The sequence below is a fragment of the Bos indicus x Bos taurus genome, chromosome 10, assembly GCF_003369695.1.
Source record: "Bos indicus x Bos taurus breed Angus x Brahman F1 hybrid chromosome 10, Bos_hybrid_MaternalHap_v2.0, whole genome shotgun sequence".
Lineage (NCBI taxonomy): Eukaryota > Metazoa > Chordata > Mammalia > Artiodactyla > Bovidae > Bos > Bos indicus x Bos taurus.
In genome coordinates this window covers 85895078-85921985 of record NC_040085.1, presented here as the reverse complement: position 1 = coordinate 85921985, position 26908 = coordinate 85895078, and the positions used below count along the sequence as shown (strand labels likewise).

At 38.1% G+C, this 26908-nt stretch overlaps 1 protein-coding gene across 5 annotated transcripts in view; it reads left to right on the top strand.

The window, feature by feature from the left end:
* The window catches only part of CEP128 (centrosomal protein 128), a 214191-nt gene that overhangs the window by 125245 nt on the left and 62038 nt on the right, over positions 1 to 26908 (top strand). The window lies entirely within an intron of this gene.

Below are 26908 nucleotides of genomic sequence, written 5' to 3'. Positions count from 1 at the left end.
ACTAGGCAGCTCCCGTTTCCTACTTGCCTTTTATCTAGCACAGATGGTGCTAGATAAAAGTAATTATCAAAAACTATTAAAAAATCAAAGGAAAGAACTTGATAAAAGAAAATGGCTTAATTCCCATTTTAATTATGTAAATTAGATCCATGCAAACATGGAGGACACATTTGGAACTAGATATGCATCAGTCTTTCTCTGTATCTGTTGTTGTTAGTGAAGTTGTGCTCCAATTGTAATAAGTAGTCACATTGGAAGAATTTCCTAAGTTATAATGAAAGGTAGAAAATTGGTGTGAAAAGTATCTAACTTTATAAAATCCAAAGGAAATATTTAATGTTACCGCAGTCTTAACTTTCTCTTTCATCTTGTCAGTGCATCAGTACAAAATATATTTTAGATTTGTTTCAGGTTCATGTTTAAAGATAATTAAACAGTGACATTTTCTTTACAAAGCCTCTGCATGTTTATTTCTTTATTAATTTTTTAATGGGAATATAGTTGACTTAGAATACTATATTAGTTTCAGCTGTACAGCATAGTGATTTTTATGTTTTTATAGATGATGTACCATGCCATGTTAATTATAGTATTATTGACTATTCTCTCTGTGACTTTTTAATTCAACTTAACTTTTTTTGGCTTAAAATTTTATATTTTATTGAGGTAATGTTGGTTCATAATACTGTATAAGTTTCATGTATTATATTTCTCCTCCTTTCCACTACATTGTGTTCACCACCAAAAATTTAGTTTCTTTTCATCAGCATACATTTGATCCCCTTTACCCATTTTTGCCTCCAACCCCGATTCTGTTCTGTCCCGTCCCTTGTGATAACCATTAGTCTGTTCTCTGTATCTATGGGTTTGTTTTTATGACTTGTGTTTTTTAACATTTCACTCGCTTTTTAAGTGGTTCATTCATTGCCTTTACTATGTATTTTTCTTTCCTAGTAAAGTACATTTTTCCTTTCATTCATTTTTCATATCTTTATAGGGCCTTTCCTTTTCCACTTAAAGAAGTTGCTTTAACATTTCTTGGAAGGCTGGTTTACTGTTGTTAAACTCTTTTTAGTTTTTGCTTGTCTGGGAAACTTTCTCTCCTTCAGTTCTGAATAACTTTGCCATGTGAGTATCACTGGTTGTAGATATTTTTTCCTTTCATCACTTTAAATAAAATATACTATGCCGTTCCCTGTAGACCTGCAAAGTCTCTGCTGAGAAATAGGTGATAGCCTCTGGGGCTTCCCTTGGATGACGCTCCAGTTTTTCTTTTTCTTTTTGACTGCCTTTAAAATTCTCTCTTTAACTTTTGCTGTTTTAACTATGCTAGGTCTTGGCGTAGATCTCTTTCATTTTGTTTGGGATTTTCTTTGTTTCTGGTTCTGGATATGTGTTTCTTACTACAGGTTAAATTTTCAACCATGGTTTCACCAAATTCATTTTTGCCTCTTTCTTTCTCCTCTCCTTCTGGAACCTCTAAAATTTGAATTTTATTATGCTTGATGTTATCTTCAGTTCAGTTCAGTTCAGTCGCTGAGTTGTGTCCAACTCTTTGCGACCCCATGAACCGCAGCACGCCAGGCCTCCCTGTCCATCACCAACTCCTGGAGTCCACCCAAACCCATGTCCATTGAGTCGGTAATGCCATGCAACCATCTCATCCTCTGTAGTCCCCTTCTCTTCCTGCCCCCAATCCCTCCCAGCATCAGGGTCTTTTCCACTGAGTCAGCTCTTCACATCAGGTGGCCAAAGTATTGGAGTTCAGCTTCAGCATCAGTCCTTCCAGTGAACACCCAGGACTGATCTCCTTTAGGATGGACTGGTTGGATCTCCTTGTAGTCCAAGGGACTCTCAAGGGTCTTCTCCAACACCACAGCTCAAAAGCATCAATTCTCTGGTGCTCAGCTTTCTTTAAAGTCCAACACTCACGTCCATACAATACTATTGGAAAAACCATAGCTTTGACTAGATGGACCTTTGTTGGCAAAGTAGTGTCTCTGCTTTTTAATATGCTGTCTAGGTTGGTCATAACTTTTCTTCCAAGGAGCAAGCATCTTTTAATTTCATGGCTGAAGTCACCATCTGCAGTGATTTTGGAGCCCCCCAAAATAAAATCTCTCCCTGTTTCCATGGTTTCCCCATCTATTTGTCATGAAATGATGGGACCAGATGCCATGATCTTAGTTTTCTGGATGTTGAGCTTTAAGCCAAATTTTTCACTCTCCTCTTTTGCTTTCATCAAGAGGCTCTTTAGTTCTTCTTCACTTTCTGCCATAAGGGTGGTGTCATCTGCATATTTGAGGTTATTGATATTTCTCCCGGCAGTCTTGATTCTAGCTTGTGCTTCATCCAGCCCAGCGTTTCTCATGATGTACTCGGCATATAAGTTAAATAAGCAGGATGACAATATAGAACCTTGATACACTCTTTTCCTGATTTGGAACCAGTCTGTTGTTTCAGGTCCAGTTGTGACTGTTGCTTCTTGAGGTGTATACAGATTTCTCAGGAGGCGGGTCAGGTGGTCTGGTATTCCCATCTCTTTAAGAATTTTCCACAGTTAATTGTGATACACACAGTCAAGGCTTTGACATAGTCAATAAAGCAGAAGTAGATGTTTTTTTTTGGAACTCTCTTGCTTTTTCAGTGATACAATAGATGTTGGCAAGTTGATCTCTGGTTCCTCTACCTTTTCTAAATCCAGCTTGAGCATCTAGAAGTTCATGGTTCACATATTGCTGAAGCATGGCTTGTAGAATTTTGAGCATTACTTTACTAGCGTGTGAGATGAGTGCAATTGTGCGGTAGTTTGAGCATTCTTTGGCATTGCCTTTCTTTGGGATTAGAATGAAACCTAACCTTTTCCAGTCCTGTGGCCACTGCTGAGTTTTCAAATTTGCTGACATATTGAGTGCAGCACTTTCAGAGCATCATCTTTTAGTATTTCAAATAGCTCAACTGGAATTCCATCACCTCCACTAGGCTTTGTTCGTAACGATGCTTCCTAAGGCCTACTTTACTTTGCATTTAGGCACTCAGTTAATATTTGTTGACTGAAAGAATATATTGCAGAAAAATTTTATGGTTATTTTTCAAAGCTGGCATTTGTTGTCTAGTAATTCTTTAAAAGCACATTCATTTCGAAAAAGTTGTCAGTATTCAAGGGGACCTTTGCTCTTTCTCACTAATTGTATTAGTTTTTGTTGGTCCAGAATATATATTTTAAGTAGTTCAACACTGGGGTAAAACAATTGAGAATAGCTTATGAAAAACCCAAATGAAAGCTACATTTGAGTTTGCATAATTTACCTTTCAAATTCCACCAAAGACCTTAAATCTCTGTGTGCATAGAAAATACTAAGTGGGATATTTCTCTCCTTCTAAACTTGAATTGAACTCATTAACCTTGATAGGCTATTTGTATTCATAAGAATTCCAAGCATCCTTGATCAGTGATTCTTTCTGATTTAATCTCAGCCTCCATCTTCCATCAACTTACTCTTCTTGAAAAAAAAATTTGACTTTTAAATTCAAGGAAGAACTTAAAAAAAGATTAAAAAAGGCTCTGTACATAATTTAGATTAAGTTTGAAAGTGATAATTGAGTGACAACTGACATGATTATTCATTAGCAGAAACTTGAGACTATAATGCTAGTATTTGCTTTTAAAAAGAGAGAAGATAGTGGAAAATAAATGATAATCAATAACAACTTTTTATGATTAGTACAGTAGAAACCGAAGGAAGATTGTTCCTTTTGTGCATGCTTTTGAGTAAACTCTTTTGATCCTTGCATTTTTTATATAAAGCTGGCCATTTTGCTATGCAGTAATGCCCACTTCAATACTACTTTTAAATTCTTTTTAGAGACCTATCATCTTACCCATCTTAATACCCCTGTCTGCAATTTCCTATTATACTTCTTTTTTTTTAATCTTAATAATTTCTTCCTTATCCAAGTGCCTGTTGTAAAATAAGGTATTATCTGAGCAGTAAGTAATTTTTAATATCCAAGTTAGGTTTTAAAGAAAACTATTGGCAGCAAAACATATAGATGAGAGGGTAAAATCATGAAATCTGGTAGAGATGAAGTCTGCCTGTATTATTAATCAGACAACTCTCACATTACGACAGTTGTTAAGACCATAGATGCACCATATCCCAAGTTCTTAAAAAATATGATTATTGACAGAGATGTGTTACAAGTAAAAACTCTAAGGCTAAATAAACCTTTACAGTTCCTGCAAGATTTAGCTTAAGTCTGAGATTTCATCTGTATGAAAATATAGAAATTTTAGGAGCTTGAAGAAAGACAGTTTTTCTGTTTTCTGTAACTCTGAGTTACAATGAGTATTTCCACAAAGCCAGAAAGCAGAAGTGAACTGAATATTTTAATTTTTTTAAACTAGCATTAATATTTATTATAATTATCATTTGAATTGGCTTTCCAGGTGGCTCAGTGGATAAAGAATCTGCCTGCAATGCAGGAGGTGTGGGTTCGATCCCTGAGTCGGGAAGATTCCCTGGAGGAGGACATGGCAACCCACTCCAGTATTCTTGCCTGGAGAATTCCTTGACAGAGGAGCCTGGTGGGCTGCAGTCCATAGGGTTGCCAAGAGTTGGACACAACTGAAGAGACTGAGCGCTTGCATGTACACAAACACACGCGCACACACACACTCACTCACTCACTCACTCACACATACACGCATTTGAATGTGGTAAATAAAAAATTTAGGAATGAAAATGTCCATTTTCAAGTTCTTAGTTTTCTGAAATCATGATCTTCTGCATCATGTTTTACATATAAATTGAATACATAGGCCTTTGTGATTCTTTGTATGTGGTGTGTGTGTGTGTGCACCTGTGTGTGTGTGCATGCATGAATGGGGTAGTGCTGAGGGAGAAAGAAACTTACATGCCTCACAAAATAATGATGTGTTGAAAACTTATGATAGCTTAATGTAGATTTACTATTTAAAGCAATTATAAATTATCGGGAATAATTATTGAAGTACTTGCTTTAGAAAAGTGGATGATATGAGACAAATGAGGTAATATCTTTATATCTCAGTGACTGATGGTTCTTCATTTCTTGACTACCACACATGCCACTAAAAGGGGGCAAAGCAGACTTTATAATAAGCAGATTTACAATGTGCATTATTCTTGTAGTCCTTATAGTTACCTTATCATTGGAGTGATTTTAATTTGATAGCATATCATTTTAGGTGGAAAATTAAATTATTTTTTAGATGCTTGTTTTCAGGTAAATTTCTACAAATGGAAATGAAATTGTACTGAGCCTCAAACCATGAAAAGTCAACAAATTCATTATACTCTTGGAAATGTTCAAATAGTATAAATTATCTTTGTAAGAAAATTAAATTATTCATACACACTAAGGAAACTTTTTTTTACTTTTTAATAATTATACATGACTAACATAAAGGTTAATGTTCACAAGTTTCTTCAAATGTATTAAATGCATCTAGTTTGTAGTATTTTACGTGGGTGAAATATATGTTTATATTATGCAGTTTTTATATTTTGGGGGAATCCATAGTGATAAAATGTTGTGTGGATCACAGTAAACTGTGGAAAATTCTGAAAGAGATGGGAATACCAGAGCACCTGACCTGCCTCTTGAGAAACCTATATGCAGGTCAGGACGCAGCAGTTAGAACTGGACATGGAACAACAGACTGGTTCCAAATAGGGAAAGAAGTACGTCAAGGCTGTATATTGTCACCCAGCTTATTTAACTTATATGCAGAGTACATCATGAGAAACGCTGGACTGGAAGAAGCACAAGCTGGAATCAAGATTGCCAGGAGAAATATCAATAACCTCAGATATGCAGATGACACCACCCTTATGGCAGAAAGTGAAGAGGAACTCAAAAGCCTCTTGATGAAAGTGAAAGAGGAGAGTGAAAAAGTTGGCTTAAATCTCAACATTCAGAAAACGAAGATCATGGCATCTGGTCCCATCACTTCATGGGAAATAGATGGGGAAACATCTATGGAAACAGTGTCAGACTTTATTCTTTTGGGCTCTAAAATCACTGCAGATGGTGATTGCAGCCATGAAATTTAAAGCCGATTACTCCTTGGAAGGGAAGTTTTGACCAACCTAGATAGCATATTCAAATGCAGAGACATTACTTTGCCAACAAAGGTCCGTCTAGTCAAGGCTATGGTTTTTCCAGTAGTCACGTATGGATGTAAGAGTTGGACTGTGAAGAAAGCTGAGCGCTGAAGAATTGATGCTTTTGAACTGTGTTGTTGGAGAAGACTGTTGAGAGTCCCATGGACTGCAAGAAGATCCAACCAGTCCATTCTAAAGGAGATAGGCCCTGGGATTTCTTTGGAAGAAATGATGCTAAAGCTGAAACTCCAGTACTTTGGCCACCTCATGCGAAGAGTTGACTCATTGGAAAAGACTGTGATGCTGGGAGGGATTGGGGGCAGGAGGAGAAGGGGACGACAGAGGGTGAGATGGCAGATTGCATCACTGACTCGATGGACGTTAGTCTGAGTGAACTCCGGGAGTTGCTGATGGACAGGGAGGCCTGGTGTGCTGCAATTCATGGGGTCGCAAAGAGTCAGACACGACTGAGTGACTGCACTGAACTGAACTGAAAGAAGATTATGAATTAGCCAAACTTTTGGCAATTCTGATTGAAAAACAGTTCTGCCTTTGGTAATGGTATTAACTTTTTGCAGAAAATATTCTCCTTTTGAGAAAAACTGTGAAAGCTGAGGATGACATATGTTTACAAATTTTGTTCGAAGTGACAGATAGTTATCTGGGCACAAGGACAAGAAGGAGCAAGTATTCTCGTAAGGAGTGGAATGCAGAGTAATGGGCCTGACATCTTCTGAATCACAAATTGAGAAGAGCTTTAGACATAGCTTAGGCCCACTGAAGAGGAAGAGCCTGGTAAACATCGTGTACTTTCAATTAGGATACCCAAATGGCTAAACACCAGGGCTCTGGGTGAACTGAAAATACACCAACAGTCACAAAAACTGTAACATAACTTTGAATGTGGTTTGGTTTTATCTGTCCCTATCTTTACCCATTTACACAAAAGTACAGTTGACTCTTGAATAACATGAGTTTGAATTGCATGGGTCCACTTATATATGGATATTTTTCAGTATTAAGTATTTCAGTACTACATGCTCTGTAGCTGGTTGACTCCATGGTGAGGAACTATGGATATGGAGGGCCAGCTATAAGTTATACTTGAATTAAGCCTCTGTGGTGTTCAAGGGTCAACTGTAAATCTTTTGGGAAAGAACATATCAGCCAGAGCCCACATATTATTTCAATAATTTGTCATACAGTATCTAGCCTTTGATCAAAACTTAGCAGGCAAATCAGGAAACAAAATCATACTATTTAGTAAGAGGAAAAAAAAAAAGAAACAGGCATATAGACTATTCAGATGTTATAGGTGTTAGAAGCCAGCTTTAATCAATGGTAATTAATATGTTAAGAAATTAGGTTTTATGATATTTAATTCTAGGAGAGAATAGGACACGATGAAAAGAAGAATCATTGGAAATCTGAGAATTGAAATATAACTAAATTAAGAGCTGGATGGGTAGATAGAGTTTAACAGAAGGTTATGCACACTTTTTCCTTATTACTCTATAAAGAGTTTTATGAGACCTCCATCCATATGTATGCTTAGGATATGTATTAATGGTATGTGGATTGGTTTTGTGTTCTGTTTTTCTTTTTAATGTATTTTCTAATTGGCAAGAAGAAAAACAACTTATGCAATCTTTCATTCAGTAAATTTTGATGAAGGGCCTGTTAGGTATTGGTTCTGGTGCTAGGATCTCTTGTCCACAAATGAAATCAACATTGCCCTCAGTAAAGGCACAATCATTGAACTCACATTTTGTACTGAAATATCAGTTTGCTAGAAGAACCAGGCCTCTTCAGCATGGATGGGCAGAATCACTGTGAGGCTTAGAATGGGGCACAGGGGTCTGGGCTTGGTGCCTTGACTCTTTGGAAGTGGTCATGAGACTGCTCCATCACTAGTGCACCAGGATGGCTCCTGCTCTCCAAGGACAGAACAGTGTGTGTCAGTGCAAACAGTCATGGAAAGACAAAGCAGCAGAAACATCTTCAAACAGAAAATGGCATTTGGTGATCAAAAATCTGAAGCAATGGTTTCATAGTTTTACAGGTTTAGTATTTTCATTCTTATGTCACATTCTTCATTTATACTTGTTTATACCTTTTAGGTTACAGGAAACTGAGATATTCTCAAGAAGGTGTTTAATGTAAGGGAGTCAAGAAATTATTTTGATAATTGCCCTGCTGGACTTCATGCAAAAAAACAAATTTCATATATGTAACTACACTGTGTCATTATTGAGACTCTTTATTCCAAAACAGAAAAACTTGAGTCAACTCTAGATGGCTGTCTTGAGTTTAGTATTAATTTCTTGGTTCAGTCATCTGTGACTACGGTGGTGGAGTCACAGGGTTTCTAGTTGTACTGTTTTGCATATATGTGTATTAGAATTGCTATTAAGCATCAATTTTATTAATTTTATTTAATAAACATCAATTTTATTGATGCTATTAAACATCAATATTAAACATCAATTGCTATTATTCATCAAAGAATGAAAACCTTCCTTTAGTATTTCTTGTAAGACTGGCCTACTAGCAACAAATTCTCTCAGTTTTTGTTTCAGAATGTCTTTAACCTCATTTTAAAAAGAATTTTGCTGAATGTAGGGTTTCAGTTGACTTTTTTTTGGCTGCACTGTGCAGCTTGGGGATCTTAGTTCTCCAACCAGGGATCAAACCTGGGGCCTGGCAGTGAAAGTGGCAAGTTCTAAGCATCGGACGGGCAGGAAATTCCCTGACTATCTTGCAGCACTTTGAATATGTCATCTCATTGATTGCTGTTGTGCATTGTTTGTCATGAGAAGTCAGCTGTTACTCTTTTGGCGTTCCCTCATACGTGATGAGTAATGTTTCTCTTATTCCTTTTAAGATTTTCTCATTTTCTTTCTCTTTCAGCATTTTACTATATATTTAGATATGGATCTATTTGTTTTTATTCTGTTTGGGGTTCATCATGCTTTTGGAAATACAGATCAATGCTTTTCTTTAAATTTCAAGCTTTCAGCCATTATTTCTTCTTGTACTTTTCCTTTCCTTTCTTTCCTTCCTTTTTTCTTTTGGTATTTTTGTTATATATATTTTGGTATTCCACATTTCTCTCAGGTTTTATCCATTTTTATTCTTTTTATCCCCATCACATTTCATATTCTATTGATTTATCTTCAGTTCTTAGATCCTTTCTTCTGCCAACTCAAATCTACTATTGAGTCTTTCAAGTGAGTTTTTCATTTTACTTATTGTACTCTACAGTTCTAGAATTTCTACTGGTAAAATAATTTCTATCTTTTTTACTGATTTTCTCTATTTAATGAGATATTTTCTTCATGTGCTTCTTTTTTTCTCCCCCATTATCTCCTTTAGTTCCTGGTACACATTTCTAATTCAGTTCAGTTCAGTCGCTCAGTCATGTCCAACTCTTTGCGACCCCGTGAATCGCAGCACACCAGGCCTCCCTGTCCATCACCAACTCCTGGAGTTCACCTGAACTCACGTCCATCGAGTCAGTGAAGCCATCCAGCCATCTCATCCTCTGTCGTCCCCTTCTCCTCCTGCCCCCCCAATCCCTCCCAGCATCACGGTCTTTTCCAATGAGTCAACTCTTCGCATGAGGTGGCCAAAGTACTGGAGTTTCAGCTTTAGCATCATTCCTTCCAAAGAAATCCCAGGGCTGATCTCCTTCAGAATGGACTGGTTGGATCTCCTTGCAGTCCAAGGGACTCTCAAGAGTCTTCTCCAACACCACAGTTCAAAAGCATCAATTCTTCGGCTCTCAGCTTTCTTCACAGTCCAACTCTCACATCCACACATGACCACTGGAAAAACCATAGCCTTGACTAGACGGACCTTTGTTGGCAAAGTAATGTCTCTGCTTTTCAATATGCTATCTAGGTTGGTCATAACTTTCCTTCCAAGGAGTAAGCGTCTTTTAATTTCATGGCTGCAGTCACCATCTGCAGTGATTTTAGAGCCCCCCAAAATAAAGTCTGACACTGTTTCCCCATCTATTTCCCATGAAGTGATGGGACCCGATGCCATGATCTTAGTTTTCTGAATGTTGAGCTTTAAGCCAACTTTTTCACTCTCATCTTTCACTTTCATCAAGAGGCTTTTTAGTCCCTCTTCACTTTCTGCCATAAGGGTGGTGTCATCTGCATATCTGAGGTTATTGATATTTCTCCTGGCAATCTTGATATGCAGAGTACATTTCTAATAGTTGATTTTAAATCTTTGTTGATTAAGTTCAACATCTGGACCCCTTGAGAGACATTTTTTATTGTCTACGGTTTTGCTTCATGTAGGTTGCACCTTCCTATTGTTTTTTTTGAACTTTATAATTTTTATTGAAATAGGACCTGTAAAGAAAATATATTGTGTTAATTCTAGGTGCTAATTAATTCACTACTTTCTTGGGTTTGTTGTTGTTTGCTTTATTATTAGTTTAGTGAAATGGCTGGAATAGTTTAGTGAAACCTATTTGCACTGCAATGTGAAGCCAATGATTCCTTTGTCAGAGGTGCCGCCTCGGATATGTGCACAGTGTCTGTGGCCGCCAAGGATGATTATTGTTTTCACTGGGAGTCTTTAATTGTCTGATTTTCTGCTCCTCCCATTAAACTCTGGATAGGGTGGCTTTGTTATCTCTCTTAGCTTTTAGCCTCTCTGCTAATTGCTAGCAGATTTTTTTTTTTTTGGACAGTGTCCTTTGGTAAAAATTGCTCTGCAGTTGACTCAGTTTAAGTTGGAGCTCTTTGCAGGGTTGGGTGTGGTAACCAGCCAGTCTTTGGGGTATTCTCTGGTCCCAAGAGGGCTCTCTGTAGCTATGTTATTACCTGAGTCTGTCTGTTAGACTTCTATATGGTCTGTTGTTTTGTTCCTACTAGTATTATGGAAACTACCAGCCTCTTAAATGCTCACCCCCAAGATGGCCATTGTTTCTGACATCATCTTTAGAAATGGATTTTCTTTCTTTTTTTTTTTTTACCTCTTAATTAATTTTATTTTATTTTTAAACTTTACATAATTGTATTAGTTTTGCCAAATATCAAAATGAATCCGCCACAGGTATACATGTGTTCCCCATCCTGAACCCTCCTCCCTCCTCCCTCCCCATACCATCCCTCTGGGTCGTCCCAGTGCACCAGCCCCAAGCATCCGGTATCGTGCATCGAACCTGGACTGGCATCTCGTTTCATACATGATATTTTACATGTTTCAATGCCATTCTCCCAAATCTTCCCACCCTCTCCCTCTCCCACAGAGTCCATAAGACTGTCCTATACATCGGTGTCTCTTTTGCTGTGTCGTACACAGGGTTATTGTTACCATCTTTCTAAATTCCATATATATGCTTTAGTATACTGTATTGGTGTTTTTCCTTCTGGCTTACTTCACTCTGTATAATAGGCTCCAGTTTCATCCACCTCATTAGAACTGATTCAAATGTATTCTTTTTAATGGCTGAGTAATACTCCATTGTGTATATGTACCATAGCTTTCTTATCCATTCATCTGCTGATGGACATCTAGGTTGTTTCCATGTCCTGGCTATTATAAACAGTGCTGCGATGAACATTGGGGTACACGTGTCTCTTTCCCTTCTGATTTCCTCAGTGTGTATGCCCAGCAGCGGGATTGCTGGATCATAAGGCAGGTCTATTTCCAGTTTTTTAAGGAATCTCCACACTGTTCTCCATAGTGGCTGTACTAGTTTGTATTCCCACCAACAGTGTAAAAGGGTTCCCTTTTCTCCACACCCTCTCCAGCATTTATTATTTGTAGACTTTTGGATCGCAGCCATTCTGACTGGTGTGAAATGGTACCTCATAGTGGTTTTGATATGCATTTCTCTGATAATGAGTGATGTTGAGCATCTTTTCATGTGTTTGTTAGCCATCTGTATGTCTTCTTTGGAGAAATGTCTATTTAGATCTTTGGCCCATTTTTTGATTGGGTCATTTATTTTTCTGGAGTTGAGCTGTAGGAGTTGCTTGTATATTTTTGAGATTAGTTGTTTGTCAGTTGCTTCATTTGCTATTATTTTCTCCCATTCTGAAGGCTGTCTTTTCACCTTGCTAATAGTTTCCTTTGATGTGCAGAAGCTTTTAAGGTTAATTAGGTCCCATTTGTTTATTTTTGCTTTTATTTCCAATATTCTGGGAGGTGGGTCATAGAGGATCCTGCTGTGATGAATGTCAGAGAGTGTTTTGCCTATGTTCTCCTCTAGGAGTTTTATAGTTTCTGGTCTTACGTTGAGATCTTTAATCCATTTTGAGTTTATTTTTGTGTATGGTGTTAGAAAGTGTTCTAGTTTCATTCTTTTACAAGTGGTTGACCAGATTTCCCAGCACCACTTGTTAAAGAGATTGTCTTTAATCCATTGTATATTCTTGCCTCCTTTGTCAAAGATAAGATGTCCATATGTGCGTGGATTTATCTCTACCAGGTGGGCTTTATCCCAGGCATGCAAGGATTCTTCAATATCCGAAATCAATCAATGTAATACACCACATTAACAAATTGAAAAATAAAAACCATATGATTATCTCAATAGATGCAGAGAAAGCCTTTGACAAAATTCAACACCCATTTATGATAAAAACTCTCCAGAAAGCAGGAATAGAAGGAACATACCTCAACATAATAAAAGCTATATATGACAGACCCACAGCAAACATTATCCTCAATGGTGAAAAATTGAAAGCATTTCCTCTAAAGTCAGGAACAAGACAAGGGTGCCCACTTTCACCATTACTATTCAACATAGTTTTGGAAGTTTTGGCCACAGCAATCAGAGCAGAAAAAGAAATAAAAGGAATCCAAATTGGAAAAGAAGAAGTAAAACTCTCACTATTTGCAGATGACATGATCCTCTACATAGAAAACCCTAAAGACTCCACCAGAAAATTACTAGAAGTAATCAATGACTATAGTAAAGTTGCAGGATATAAAATCAACACACAGAAATCCCTTGCATTCCTATACACTAATAATGAGAAAACAGAAAGAGAAATTAAGGAAACAATTCCATTCACCATTGCAACGGAAAGAATAAAATACTTAGGAATATATCTACCTAAAGAAACAAAAGACCTATATATAGAAAACTATAAAACACTGGTGAAAGAAATCAAAGAGGACACTAATAGATGGAGAAATATACCATGTTCATGGATTGGAAGAATCAATATAGTGAAAATGAGTATACTACCCAAAGCAATTTATAGATTCAATGCAATCCCTATCAAGCTACCAACAGTATTCTTCACAGAGCTAGAACAAATAATTTCACAATTTGTATGGAAATACAAAAAACCTCGAATAGCCAAAGCGATCTTGAGAAAGAAGAATGGAACTGGAGGAATCAGCGTACCTGACTTCAGGCTCTACTACAAAGCCACAGTTATCAAGACAGTATGGTACTGGCACAAAGACAGAAATATAGATCAATGGAACAAAATAGAAATGGATTTTCTTATCCTTTGTTGCAAACAACAGAACTGTTGAGCTCTCTGGTCATATGACCTTTCTCCTCAGTAGAACCTCTGTATCACTGCACTGGACCTGAATTCAGGGACTATAATTTGCTTCCCTTTGGAGTGATGCTCCAGCTCTTCAAGTATGGTGTTGGCTTAGAATGGTAGTAGTCTCTGATCTGAATTTGCCCCTTTGGTTATGGGCCCTTTACTATATTGTGTGAACTTTGGCAGGAGCAGTATAGACCTACCTTTTTGCCCTACAAGTAGGAACTGGTTGGGGGCAAGGAGACTTTTCATTTGGCCATATCTTCTTGGGTTAGCACTTCTGATCTAGATTCCTGCCCCTCTGTGGGTGAATCTGTAGCCTTAGACTGGGAGCTGGGCAGGAGGGAAGTTCTGTCTTCTTAGCTATTCTTGCCTAGAGTGTTGCTTCAATCACACTGAGCTAGGGAATGGTATATTCAATACTATTAATATATTAAATAGATTGTGGCTTAGATGCCATGGCCTCTAATTATTCTTACCAAGATTTAATTGATTTTCTTAATTAAGTGTTTCTCCATTTGCTCTGTGCCATTAGGGCAATTTCTAGATGCTTTAAATGTTTCTTCTTTCTTTTTTTTTTTTAAATTTTATTTTATTTTTAAACTTTACATAATTGTATTGGTTTTTTTTTTACCAGTTAACTGATGATTTTGTTGAGAATGGGGTCTGAAGACCATCCCCATGGAAAAGAAATGCAAAAAAGCAAAATGGCTGTTTGAGGAGGCCTTACAAATAGCTGTGAAAAGGAGAGAAGCAAAAAGCAAAGGAGAAAAGGAAAGATATTCCCATTTGAATGCAGAGTTCCAAATAATAGCAAGGAGAGATAAGAAAGCCTTCCTCAGTAATCAGTGCAAAGAAATAGAGGAAAATAACAGAATGGGAAAGACTAGAGATCTCTTCAAGAAAATTAGAGATACCACGGGAACATTTCATGCAAAGATGGGCTCGATAAAAGACAGAAATGGTATGGACCTAGCAGAAGCACAAGATAATAAGAGGTGGCAAGAATGCACAGAAGAACTGTACAAAAAAGATCTTCATGACCCAGATAATCACGATGGTGTGATCACTGACCTAGAGCCAGACATCCTGGAATGTGAAGTCAAGTGGGTGTTAGAAAGCATCACTGCAAACAAAGCTAGTGGAGGTGATGGAATTCCAGTTGAGCTTTTTCAAATCCTAAAAGATGAAGCTGTGAAAGTGCTGCACTCAATATGCCAGCAAATTTGGAAAACTCAGCAGTGGCCACAGGACTGGAAAAGGTCAGTTTTCATTCCAATCCCAAAGAAACGCAATGCCAAAGAATGCTCAAACTACCGCACAATTGCACTCATCTCACACGCTAGTAAAGTAATGCTCAAAATTCTCCAAGCCATGCTTCAGCAATATGTGAACCGTGAACTTCCAGATGTTCAAGCTGGTTTTAGAAAAGGCAGAGGAACCAGAGATGAAATTGCCAACATGTGCTGGATCATGGAAAAAGCAAGAGAGTTCCAAAAAAACATCTATTTCTGGTTTATTGACTATGCCAAAGCCTTTGACTGTGTGGATCCCAATAAACTGTGGAAAATTCTGAAAGAGAGGGGAATACCAGAGCACGTGACCTGCCTCTTGAGAAACCTATATGCAGGTCAGGGAGCAACAGTTAGAACTGGACATGGAACAATAGTCTGGTTCCAAATAGGAAAAGGAGTACCTCAAGACTGTATATTGTCACCTTGCTTGTTTAACTTATATGCAGAGTACATCATGAGAAACGCTGGACTGGAAGAAGTACAAGCTGGAATCAAGATTGCCGGGAGAAATATAAGTCACCTCAGATATGCAGATGACACCACCCTTATGGCAGAAAGTGAAGAGGGACTAAAAAGCCTCTTGATGAAAGTGAAAGCGGAGAGTGAAAAGTTGTCTTAAAGCTCAACATTCAGAAAACTAAGATCATGGCAACTGGGCCCATCACTTCATGGGAAATAGATGGGGAAACAGTGGAAACAGTGTCAGACTTTATTTTTTTTTGGCTCCAAAATCACTGCATATGGTGATTGCAGCCATGAAATTTAAAGCCGATTACTCCTTGGAAGGGAAGTTTTGATCAACCTAGATAGCATATTAAAAAGCAGAGACATTACTTTGACAACAAAGGTCCATCTAATCAAGGCTGTGGTTTTTCCAGTGGTCACGTGTGGATGTGAGAGTTGGATTCTGAAGAAAGCTGAACGCCAAAGAATTGATGCTTTTGAACTGTGGTGTTGGAGAAGACTCTTGAGAGTCCCTTGAACTGCAAGGAGATCCAACTAGTCCAATCTAAAGGAGATCAGTCCTGGCTGTTCATTGGAAGGACTGATGCTGAGGCTGAAACTACAATACTTTGGCCACCTCATGGGAAGAGTTGACTCATTGGAAAGGACCATGATGCTGGGAGAGATTGGGGGCAGGATGAGAAGGGGACGACAGAGGATGAGATGGCTGGATGGCATCACTGACTCAATGCAGATGAATTTGAGTGAACTCCGGGAATTAGTGATGGACTGGGAGGCCTGCAATTGCAGGTGTCCTGCAATTCGTGGGGTTGCAAAGAGTTGGACACCACTGAGAGATTGAACTGAACTGAGCCTCCTTACATTGCAATTTGGAAAGTCTTACTTCTTGATAGAAATTTTGTACCAATTAGGAAAAAAATACCCACTCTAACTCACAGAGAGACAAAATGATGGAAAATATGGAAACGCTTATGAAAGTTACATGGGACATAGTGAAGTTCTAATATATATGTTCTATTCAGTTCAGTTGCTTAGTCGTGTCCGACTCTTTGCAACCCCATGAACTACAGCACGCCAGGCCTCCCTGTCCATCACCAACTCCTGAAGTCCACCGAAAGCCATGTCCAAGAGTCGGTGATGCCATCCAACCATGTATGTAATTGGAGTCTTAAAAGGAGAACAGGGACAGACGCAATATTTGAAAAGACATCAGTTTATATAATTAAGAAGTGCTAAGAATTCCAAGCAGGGCAAATACAATGAAGATCACAACTAGACTTGTCATAGTAAAATTAGTAGAACCAAAGCAAAAGAGAAAGCCTCAAATGCAGCTAGAGGGGAAAGAAGACATATTACCATAAATGATCAAAATGGAAACCAGAAGAATAAAAAGATGTCTTCAAAGTACTAAAATAAAATAATTGACAGTCTAGGTCCATACCCAGTGAAAATATTCTTCAGAAGTGAAGGTGAAGTAAAGATATTTCTCGAAAACAAGAATTGATGAATTCAATTTTAGTAGACCCAATATGGTGTAGGTAATTTTTTGAAGGAGAAAGAACAAAGATGCAGCAGGGAATGAAGACCAATAAATGGGGTTAAATTTTCGGAAAAGCCTAAATGAATATTGGCCAATAACCAGTCATTGTAATATCTTATTCAAGTGATTTGGAAAATTAAAATTACATGAATAATACTGTTTTATTTGGGAACTATATATTAAGTTGAAGTGTTTTAAAATTTCTTGATTCTAAGATGAAAGAAATTGTAAAATTACTAGTCTACTTTATATATTAAGAAATGAAGGATACATATAGTAAGCTCTAGGATAAACACTAAAAGATGAGTCATGTATATATGTTTAATACAGGGAAAGAAAGTGAAAACAATTTTTAAAAATTAATTACTTTTAAAAGAAAACATAAGAGAATATCTTCACAATATTGGATAAAGAAAGATTTCTTACAAGGACACCGAAAGCATAAATTATAAATGACAAAAACATACAAATTTGATTTTGACAGTTCAAAATTTCTGCTTCACACTAAGTAACATTAGGAAAATGAAAGAAGCAAGTCACGCTGAAAGGAAGTATTTACAGGACATATATCCAGCATATTGTAGATAAATGACTAACATTAACAAGTGATGTATTTCAATTAAGACGAAAAGTCATGTGTCAAAAGAAATGAACTGTGAGCAGACCTTTAAAGCTGAACCAAAAACAAACAAAAAAATCCAATGAATCATTTTCAGTCACATTGCTCCTGCCAAACATATTGTCCTAACTATTTATTTTTATTGAGATCAAAAAATATTTTTTGCACTCTTGGTAAAATTTATGCAGCTTATTTTAAAAATTAGAAAAGAAAATATACGCAACCAACATTAGAAACAGGAAAAGTCCTATGCCTATAGATTAAAAGAGAAGGAGAATTAGAAAGAATATCAAGTGATTGCTCTAGATTAGCCCTTTTAGTAGTGATGGAGATGTTTTATGTTTGCGCTCTCTAGCACAGGTTAGCCGTATGTACCTGTTGGGCACATGAAATGAGGTTAATGTGACTAAACTTTTCATTTTCATTTTTAATTTTACTGAATTCTAATTTAAATATTGGTGGAAATTAACATGTGGCAATGTGATTCTTTGTTGTTGTTCAATGGCTGAGTCATGTCTGACTATTTGCGACCCCATGTACTACAGGATACCAGGCTTCCATGTCCTTCAGAATCTCTGAGAGTTTGCTCAAATTCATGTCCTTTGAGTCTGTGATGTAAAAACCGTCTCATCCTCTGTCACCCTCTTCTCCTTTTGCCTTCAGTCTTTCCCAGCATCAGGGTCTTTTCCAATGAGTCAGCTTTTTGAATCAGGTGGCCAAAGTATTGGAGCTTCAGCATCCATCCTTCCAATGAATATTCAGGGTTTGTTTCTTTTAGGATTGACTGGTTTGATCTCCTTGCAGTCCAAGGGACTCTCAAGAGTCTTCTTCAGCACCATAATTCAAAAGCATCAATTTTGTGGCACTCAGCCTTCTTTATGGTCCAGCTCTCATATCTGTACATGACTACTGGAAAAGCCATAGCCTTGAGTATATGGACCTTTGTCAGCAAGGTGATGGCTTTACTTTTTAATATGTTGTCTAAGTTTTTTATTGGAGAAGGGCATGGCAGCCCACTCTAGTATTCTTGCCTGGAGAAGCCCATGGACAGAGGAGCCTGGTGGGCTACAGTCCATGGGGTTGGGAAGAGTCGGACATGGCAAAAGCAGCTTAGCACAGCACAAGGTTTTTTTTATAGCTTTCCTTCCAAGGAGCAAGTATCTTTTAATTTCATAGCTCCAGTCCCCATCTGCAGTGATTTTGGAACCCAAGAAAATAAAATCTGTCACTGTTTCTACTTTTTCCCCTTCTGTTTACCATGAAGTGATAGGACTAGATGCCACGATCTTCAGTTTTTCAATGTTGAGTTTAAGCGAAGTTTTTCACTCTCCTTTTTCACCTTCATCAAGAGGCTCTTTAGTTCCTTTTCACTTTGTGCTGTTAGAGTGGTATCATCTGCATAGCTGAAGTTGTTTGTATTTCTATCAGGAATCTTGATTCCAGCTTGTGATTCATCCAACCCAGAATTTCACATGATGTACTCTTCATTGGAGTTAAATAAACAGGGTGACAATATACAGCCTTGTTGTACTCCTTTCCCAATTTTGAACCAGTCAGTTATTCCATGTAAGGTTCTAATTGTTGTTTCTTGACTCACATACAGTTTTCTCAGAAGACAGGTAAGGTGGTCTGGTAGTCTATCTCTTTTAAGAATTTTCCACAATTTGTTGTGATCCATACAGTCAAAGGCTTTTGAGTAGTCAGTGAAACAGAAGTAGATGTTTTTCTGAAATTCCTATGCTTTCTCTATGATCCAATGTGATTTAAGGTGTGATTAGATGTTGTGGTGGCTTCCCTGATAGCTCAGATAATAAAGAATCCGCCTGCAATGCTGGAGACCCTGCCCAGTTCGATTCCTGGGTTGGGAAGATCCCCTGGAGAAGGGATAGGCTACCCACTCCAGTATTCTTGGGCTTCCCTTGTGGCTCAGCTGGTAAAGAATCTGCCTGCAATGTGGGAGACTGGGGTTCAATCCCTGGGTTGGGAAGATCCCCTGGAGAAGGGAATGGCTACACATTCCAGTATTCTGGCCTGGAGAATTCCACAGACTGTATAGTCCACGGGGTCACAAAGAGTCGGACACGACCGAGCGACTTTCACTTTCACTAGATGGTGTGAAATTGGGTTCAGAGTCCTATCTTGAATTCTCATTGATACAGTAATCACACTGATTTTACTTTGATTGCCTGAATACGGTCTGGCTATATGAGGGAAAGATTGTGGTTTGGGACTTTACTGAGGGGCTGATAATAGAAACATCCCTCAGAGCCATTCCTCTCTATGCCTCCTATAGTTCAAAAGGGGATTATTATTATTTTTCCTTTTTGTGATAAAATACACATAACAGAAAACTTTTCATCTTACCCGTTTTTCAGTGTACAGTTCAGTGGCACTAAATACGTTCAGGTTGTGCAACCGTCTCAGTCCCCACCCCCACTGAAACTCTACACCCATTAACCAATTACTCCCCATTTTCCCCTCCCCCCCAACTCTGAAAATGACCATTATACTTTCTAGGATTACGTACCTCATGTAAGTATAGTCACTTGGCTTTTGTCTTTTTGTGACTATTTCACATAACATAATGTCCTCAAGTTTCTTCCGTGTTGTAGCATATTGAAGAATGTCCTCCCTTTTTAAGGTTGAATAATATTCATTTTATGTTTATATATTGCTTATCCACACATCAGTTGAGTAATTGGCTTGCTTTGACATTTGGGTTATAAATAATGTCCATGGGTGCCCAAGCATCTCTTCAAAACCTGCTTCCAGTTTGGGGTACATACCCAGGAGAGAAATTGCTGGATCATATGTTAATTCTGTGTTTAATCTTTGAGGAACCACTGTCCTGTTCACCATGGCAACTATACCATCTTATATTCACACCAACAGTGCACAGTCTTCCAATTTCTCTGATGTTTGTTTTCTGTTTTTTGTTTTAAATAGTAGCCACCTGAATGCGTGTGAGGTGGTATCTCAAGGGATGGTTAGTTCAAAACAATATTTACTTTATTTAAAGAAATTAGGCCTCTTTTATCTTGTTTAGCTTTCCTTAGCTTCTCTTTTCTCTTCCTGTCTAAAATAGAATTGATTTCTCCCAATTGCACAAGGTTATTGTTTTGTATAAGATAATGCATCTGATCTGTTCCAAATAAACTGGAACACTCTATAATGATGCAGAGCAATAAAATTAAGTGTTATGTTATATTTACTTTCTCTTCACTGTATGTCATGTAATGTTGGGAATAATATTTCTTTAGCTGAAATATGTAATTCATCTTCATCCTGTCAGCGGCCACATCAGTATTGGTAAGTCACAGGTGAATGTCTTTCTCTGATACCTGCTTTGGCCTGTTGTATTTCACAGCAAGTGTGTAGTCACAGGTTGCTCCACCTCCAATAAGGGCTGTCCCAAATACCAATCTGCTTAAAGCCAAATGGTTTTATCCTATCTGTATTCAAATCTTCTTTTCCCAAACTGCATACTTTAGTTAAATACCAGAATTGCAGAGTTAAATGATCAGTCCAATAGAGTATGAAAAAAATTAAGAAAACACAAATGTACTTTGAGATGTGTGTTCCAGGGCCAGAATTCCTCTAGTGTGTGTTTCTGGGGCCTAGATGCTAATTATATGTCCCCTTGTATTTTAGGTTCAACACTGAAGAAATGTATATTTAAAACGTTCCATGTAGTGAACATCACAGCTAATGAAACAGAAGTTAATATTTTATTTCTTCACAAAGAGATGAATGTGTTTAATTAATTGAACATTATTTTCAGTACTTTGCTTAAGCTTAGTATCATGTTTCATTAAAAAGTACAAGGAAACTGTAGTTGTATGAAGCAGATATGTTCTCATAGGATTTGTGGAGAAAATCGTTTTTAATCACTGAGAAAGACTGAGGAACCTGTTATTTGGAATTAATGTCCTTTGTGTGTCTCTGCTTCACTGGATGAGAAGAATCTGATAATAGTATATGTGGTCAAAATTAGTATGATAGAAAAGACAGAAGGTTGTATTTTTAAAGGATGACCATTTGTGACATGGTTATGACAGTGGCCCCTAACATTTTATGTCACTGATCCCTCATTGAGAATTCAAATCAGTTTTTAAAGATTATTCATATGTGTTTTGCTTGAATTAAAAAAAAAAAACGACTCAGTACATTCTACTTTCAACCTATCATGATTTAAAAAAAAAGTTTTAAATTGTATAATCCCAGTGAGTGATGGCCTAATTTAGCTGCATGTAAGTGTATTTTGGGGCTACCACACTTGTTTTGATTGATTTGAGTTCTTTTATTCCAAGAGAGTTGCCTTACGTCTTCTGACTGTGGAAAATTGATTACTTGTCTTCTCAGTATCAGTTCATAAAACACCTAAATTATCCTGAAATGAATGAGTTCATCAAGACATGCAAGAGTATGTCAAGCTAATTTCCCAATAGAGGTGAGTGGGGCATGGCTTAATTGAGAGTCTGAGAAATTCAGGTAAAATCCTATTAAATCTATTCTTTTGTTTACTCAGTAAAGGCAAAACTTTATAATATCAGTTAGAGTTTAGTGTAGGAAATAGGACTGCTTTAGGTATTTTATGCAATAGTTGTCTATGATATTGGCAACTGTGGGCCTGCCTTGGCTTCCGGGAAAGGATGGATAGCACAACGGGGGAGATTCGCTGCAGAACAGAATACATTTAAAATTTTTTGTGACCTTGCCCAGGTGGCACTAGTGGTAAAGAATCCACCTGCCAATGCAGGAGATGTAAGAGACATGGGTTCAATCCCTGGGCTGGGAAGATCCCCTGGAGGAGGAAATGGCACCCCACTCAAGTATTCTTGCTGGGAGAATCCCTTGGACAGAAGAGCCTGTTGGGCTACAGTCCATGTGATTGCAAAGAGTTAGCCACTGCTGAGCCTCTGAACACACATAGCATATAACCTGGCTGGCCAGCAGCAAAAACCCACATTAGCAAGTAAATGGTCCCTGCCTCTCTTCCACATTCTAAATCTCTCTGCGTTGCATCTAATTTGCTCTGGAACCGAGCACAAGGGAGTACTGAGCATTTGGTTTTGTAACCTCCGTGGAATTAGGGGAGTTTATTAGGAAGCAGTGCCAGGGCCTGGCTGCTATTGGGTCATACCCAATAATGCAGTAATCGGGTTTTTCTTTTAGTTGAGAAACATGACTTTCACTTCTCTTCTTTCATAGCCTTTGAGCCTAGCCTTGTGTGACTCAGTGAATGCTGGTTGAGTTCTTGTTAGACCTAATAACACATTTACAAATATGCAATGTTATATTCAATCTGTAATTTCTTTGCAGGGCTTTTTTTTTTTTTTTTTAAGCTTCCTGTCCATTTTAGTTTAGTTTTGTTGTTCACCCCTCAGTCGTGTCTGACTCTTTGTGGCCCCGTGGACTGCAGCACACTAGGCTTCACTGACCTTCACTATCTCTTGGAGTTTGTTCAAACTCATGTTCGTTGAGTCGGTGATGCCATCCAACCATCTGACCCTCTGTCATCCTCTGTCATCCTCTTCTCCTCCCGCCTTCAGTCTTTCCCAGCATCAGGGTCTTTCCCGATGAGTTGGCTCTTTGCATCAGATGGCCAGTTTTGTAGCTTCAGCATCAGTCCTTCCAATGAATATTCAGGACTGATTTCCTTTAGGATGGACTGGTTGGATCTCCTTGCAGTCCAAGGGACTCTCAAGAGTCTTCAACACCACAGTTCAAAAGCATCAGTTCTTCAGTGCTCAGGCTTCTTCATGGTCCAACTCTCACATCCGTACATAACTACTGAAAAAGCTGCAGCTTTGACTCTAAGGACTTTTGTTGGTAAAGTAATGTCTCTGCTTTTTAATATGCTGTCTACGTTTAGCGTAACTTTTCTTCAAAGGAGCAAGCATCTTTTAACTTCATAACTGTCACCATCCACAGTGATTTTTGGAGCCCAAGAAAAAATTAAATCATGTATAAATGCAATTAACTGGTCACATGGAAATGAAAATATTCCAGCATGCTGGAATAGAGTTTAATTTCAGTAAAACAAAAAATATAAAATTTTATTTTATTTTTTCTGTACTTGAGCTTGTCATCTTCCTTTTTGGGCTGTTTGTACTCCTTTTGGGTTTAATGTTGTTATTTTCTTCAGTCCGTGTTTTCATCTTGTCCCTGCTTTAAGGAAGTCATATTTTAGACTAGAATTAGTGAACAGATGCTTTGTTCACATCATATTAAAGATGACTAATTGAATTCTATTTCAAAATGATTTTCTACTTGTGACTTATTTGATGTTTATTAGCTTTAATGTCACTGTTTTTGTCCTTGTAATGAATTGAGCTTTATGCCTTAAAGATAATTTTTGCTTCAGTATATCGATTTGATATATTTAGACATTTCCTACTTTTATTCTATTGGGTTTCTAGAAGCTGTATTATAAAACAGATTATTCTGTTGTGGTTTACATGTTTTTAAATGATAAATACTATAATTAAGCACTGTGTTTCCAACCAAGGGTTTTTAAACCAAAATATTTTAGGCTTAAAATGAAGTTGTCATCAGTGCCAAGATGTAAAAGAGATATAATAGAAACACCATGTAATTTTATAGTGTATGTGTTTGCTCTAGTACACTAAAAGGTGTGTATGTATATGTACAACTGTTGTATTTTTTATTAGTAAGCATGAGCCTCACAAGTGATTATATTTCTATTTGGCTTGCCCTAATTTTTTTTCAAACATTACAGGAACAAATTATTTTGAATTCTTATGAAATGCTTTATTTGTGCGTATTTGTCAGAGGCGTCTTCTTGATCAGATTCTCTTATTAATCTTTTTCCTCTTCTTCATACTTGTTTCTGGATTCCCTGGTAGTTCAGCTGGTAAAGAATCTGCCTGCAATGTGGGAGACCCCGGTTCAATTCCTGGGTTGGGAAGATCCACTGGAGAAGAGATAGGCTACCCACTCCAATATTCTTGGGCTTCCCTGGTGACTCAACTGGTAAAGAATCCGTCTGTAATGTGGGAGACCTGGGTTTGATCTTGGGTTGGGAAGATCCCTTGGAGTACAGAAACAGCTACCACTCCAGTATTCTGGCCTGGAGAGCTCCTTGGACTGTATAATCAATGGGGTTGCAAAGGATTCGGACACGACTGAGAGACTTTCACTCATCCTCCTTTCAACCCTGTTTCTCCTACCAACACCAGTGTTAAGGACATGTCTTTCTTGATCAGATCAGATCAGATCAGTTGCTCAGTTATGTCCGACTCTTTGCGACCCCATGAATCACAGCACACCAGGCCTCCCTGTCCATCACCGACTCCCGGATTTCATTCAGACTCATGTCCATCGAGTCGGTGATGCCATCCAGCCATCTCATCCTCTGTCGTCCCCTTCTCCTCTTGCCCCCAATCCCTCCCAGCATCAGAGTCTTTTCCAGTGAGTCAACTCTTCGCATGAGGTGGCCAAAGGACTGGAGTTTCAGCTTTAGCATCATTCCTTCCAAAGAAATCCCAGGGCTGATCTCCTTCAGAATGGACTGGTTGGATCTCCTTGCAGTCCAAGGGACTCTCAAGAGTCTTCTGCAACACCACAGTTCAAAAGCATCAATTCTTCAGCACTCAGCCTTCTTGACAGTCCAACTCTCACATCCATACATGACCACAGGAAAAACCATAGCCTTGACTAGACGAACCTTTGTTGGCAAAGTAATGTCTCTGCTTTTGAATATGCTATCTAGGTTAGTCATAACTTTGCTTCCAAGGAGTAAGTGTCTTTTAATTTCATGGCTGCAGTCACCATCTGCAGTGATTTTGGAGCCCAGAAAAATAAAGTCTGACATTTTTTCCACTGTTTCCCCATCTATTTCCCATGAAGTGATGGGACCGGATGCCATGATCTTCGTTTTCTGAATGTTGAGCTTTAAGCCAACTTTTTCACTCTCCACTTTCACTTTCATCAAGAGGCTTTTGAGTTCCTCTTCACTTTCTGCCATAAGGGTGGTGTCATCTGTGTATCTGAGGTTATTGATATTTCTCCTGGCAATCTTGATCCCAGCTTGTGTTTCTTCCAATGTAGCGTTTCTCATGATATACTCTGCATATAAGTTAAATGAACAGGGTGACAATATACAGCCTTGACGAACTCCTTTTCCTAAGACGTCAAAGGCAAACAGGACAGGAGTGCTAGGCACGCTCTTGCCTTAGTGGTGTTGGTCATTGTTTCAGTTTGGGATTGGCTGTCGTGAGCATTCATTTGCTCTCTGTCTCTTTCTCTCTCTTCCCCATCCTGCCCTTGCTTTCTCTGTCTAGTACATTCAGTAGCAGCCGTTCAATCACCTTCTTTTTGTTCCCTTTGTCACTCCTTAATGTCGTTAGTTCAGGGGTCTTTCTTTTGGACAAATAATTATTGTTAGAAACCATTACTTAATTAGATAAAGACACTGAAAAGTGAAACGTAAGTATATATTTGGCAGCACAAATAGGGAAGGGAGACAAAATTTGAAATAGAGAAGAAGCAATTGCTTGCATATATCACATTTATTCAAAGTAATGGTTACATGTCTGTTTCCCCAACTCAGTTGTATGGATATCTGGAGTAGTAAAACATAGAACCATGCTGCTGATTCATTTTTGTGTCTTGGCAGCTTGGTTGTTGCTGAATGCAGTAAGTATTTATTGGACTGAATGGAAACATATCTGTATTTTCTTTAGAAAGTCTGACAAGTAGTTTGTTTTTTTTTTCCCTTTTCCTTTTCTAGTCTCTTAAATGCCACTGTTGGTTCTTGTCTATTTTAAACCAGCTCCATCAAATTCGTTGCTAAAACTAAACTCAGATGAGAGAAGAATTGGTTCTCAAAGTCCATTCCTGCTTCAAAAGGATGATCTTCAATTATTTTTAATGTTGCTATAATATTTTAATATCCTAACATTAGGATAATGTCCTTTGGTGATTATTCTTTCTCAAGCACATATCTGATCATGTTACTCCCTTGCTCAAAAACTACTGAGAGCTCAAACTGGATTTTAACATCCCCCCCAACCCTGATTTCTCAACTTATTTTCCAATCTTTTTTAGCCCTCTTGAGCATTACTGTTTCGGGGGGTGCAGGCAAAGAGTGAGTTTGCTAGTGATAGCATGCTTGTGAGAGATACAAGTGGGCAGGTGAAAAGTTGAGCTGTTACTCTTACTTGCCCGTGGGCAAGTGAGAAGTTGAGCTGTCGCTCTTTGTGAGCAGCCTCTGCTGGCTAGCTCATTCTGTGGCTCCTGCCCGTGCTGTCATTGGTCACAAGTGCTCATTTCCTTTCCAC